This window comes from Eucalyptus grandis, chromosome 4 (genome assembly GCF_016545825.1).
Source record: "Eucalyptus grandis isolate ANBG69807.140 chromosome 4, ASM1654582v1, whole genome shotgun sequence".
In the NCBI taxonomy this organism is placed as follows: domain Eukaryota; kingdom Viridiplantae; phylum Streptophyta; class Magnoliopsida; order Myrtales; family Myrtaceae; genus Eucalyptus; species Eucalyptus grandis.
The window spans coordinates 16,596,817-16,599,271 of NC_052615.1; the positions used below are offsets into that span (position 1 = coordinate 16,596,817).

The window sequence follows — 2,455 nt, forward strand, 5'->3', positions numbered from 1 at the left end:
AATTGTCAGGGGTTGGGCAATCCCCTGACAATTCAAGCCCTAAAGGCGATGGTAGCCTGTGATAAGCCCGATTTTGTGTTTTTAATGGAAACGAAGAAGGATAAACACTTTGTATCTAAGATTCAGCGTAAGTTAAAATTTTCTAACTCTTTTGTGAAGGATCCTGATGGTTTAAAGGGTGGTCTGGCTCTATTATGGAATGATAATTTCGAAGTTACCTTGGTCTATTCGGATGATCAGTTTGTTGATTTTGTTGCACTTGATCCTAGGACAAACTCTTCCATGCATATCACTTGCCTACACGCACCTCCAATATATCAGCTACGTCAGAAGTACGGAATACTATTCGAGTTATTCATGCTGCAAATCACTTACCGTGGCTGTGTATAGGTGATTTCAATGACTTCCTTTCTCCCTGGGAAAAAATGGGCAAGCGACCACCAATTACTTCGCGTATGACTTCCTTTCGGAATGTGATCAATGATTGCGCATTACTCGAAATACAAAGTAAAGGTTGTGAATTTACCTGGTCCAATAATTGCGAAGGGGATGCTCTAGTAAAGGAGAAGTTGGATCGTGTATTTTGTTCACTGGAATGGTTGATGGTTTACCCCTCTGCAGAAGCATTTGCCCTTCCGTCTGTTGGTTCTGATCATTGTCCTATCTTGCTTTGCAAGCTCGGCCATCATCTGTCAAACGCGCAAAGACTTTTCAATATGAAGCTTTCAGGAACCAAGACACGAGTGTAAAGACATGGTTCAACGGGCTTGGAACAATAATAGTACCTCATTGATATCCAAATTACGAGGGCGGTTGCAACGCGGTTAACAAGATGGAGTAAAGCTCGGTTCAGTAATTGTCATCAACGCATCCATCACTTGCAATCTCAACTGCAGATGATTATAAATAGAACATCCTATCAGGAAGGGGATAAGGAGTATGCCAATGCAATACGATTTGAAATTCAGAAACTATGGACTCAAGATGAGTTAAGGCTATGCGTTCTCGTATTCAATGGTTGAAGTGGGGCGATCATAACTCAAAGTTCTTCCATGCACATACTATGCAACGGAGACAACGAAATCGAATTACTATGTTAATGGATACTCACCAGCAATGGATCGAGAACTGCACAGCTAAAAGAACTCACCAGTGGCTTCTTCTCTCGGCTTTACTGACCAGTAGGCCACGGGGCTTTTAGGCCTTTCCTAGATCAATGTCCACCAGTGGTAACTCCTGAAATGAATACACAGTTGATGAGCAGGGTCACAGAGGAGGAGATTTACCAGGCTACCTTCTAGTTGGGAGCGTCAAAGGCTCCTGGTCCTGATGGTCTTCCAGGCCTCTTCTATCGGCATCACGGCACGTTATCAAAGCAAGCGTAATTAAAACAGTACAGGAGTTCTTTACCACAGGTTATATGCCCCCTACTCTAAACAGAACAATCATTGCTCTAGTCCCTAAAGTCCAGCATCCAGAAAGTATAGAACAATACCGTCCCATAAGTCTTTGCAACTTTGCTTATAAGATCATATCTAAAATTATGGCCAACAGACTTAAACCTTTACTGTCTATTTTGATTTCCAAAGAGCAAGCAGCATTTATTAGCAATAGACAGATTCAGGACAATATTATGGTGGTTCAAGAAGTCATGCATCAATTTAAAGTGCGAGCATGCAAGAAACGCTTCAATCTTATTCTCAAAACAGACATGCAGAAAGCTTACGATAGGGTTGAATGGGACTTTTTAGAAGCCTATTTGAAGCAATTGGGATTCCATGACAGCTGGGTTACTCAGGTAATGACTTGTGTTACTACAGTCTCGTTTAGTGTTCGGTTTAATGGTGAACAGCTCCTTATTTTAAACCTACTCGAGGGATTCGCGAGGAGATCCCTCTCTCCATATCTCTTCATTTTAATTGCAAATGCCCTATCCACTACTCTTACTCAAGCTGTTGCTATTGGCCATATAAAGGGGATTCAATTCAATCGAGACTGTCCTAAATTATCTCACCTCTTTTTTGCTGATGATTCGGTATTTTTCCTCAAAGCCACTCTCTCTGAATGCCATAACCTTGCCAATCTCCTAAACCAATATTGTGTTGCTACAGGACAGCTTATTAATAGAAACAAATCTGGTGTGTTTTTCAGCAAATACTGTCCTATTTCATTACAACAAAATCTTGCACAAGAATTAAGGGTCCCTATTCTCAGTAAGTATGGTAAATACCGGGCATTCCCTCCGATTGGGGCCGTTCCAAAAGGAGATGTTTTCGGATCCCGGCACGAGTAAATGCTAAGTTAGCGGGTTGGCGGGGAAAATTTTTATCGAAAGGAGGCAAGGAAATCTTATTGAAATCGTAATTCAAGCCTTACCACGTATGCCATGTCTATCTTCAAGCTTCCGCTGTCTCTCCGCAGATTGATTGAACGAAAGATCTCAGCATTCTGGTGG

The 2,455-nt window shown here is 41.8% G+C and overlaps 1 long non-coding RNA gene across 1 annotated transcript; it reads right to left on the minus strand.

Moving 5' to 3' along the window:
• Positions 1 to 217: 217 nt before the first annotated feature.
• Positions 218 to 609, minus strand: LOC120292862. Its single transcript, XR_005550478.1, has 3 exons — positions 527 to 609; positions 376 to 415; positions 218 to 297 (listed from the first exon to the last, which is right to left on the minus strand). It is a non-coding gene; the product is annotated as an uncharacterized LOC120292862 (long non-coding RNA).
• Positions 610 to 2,455: the final 1,846 nt, after the last annotated feature.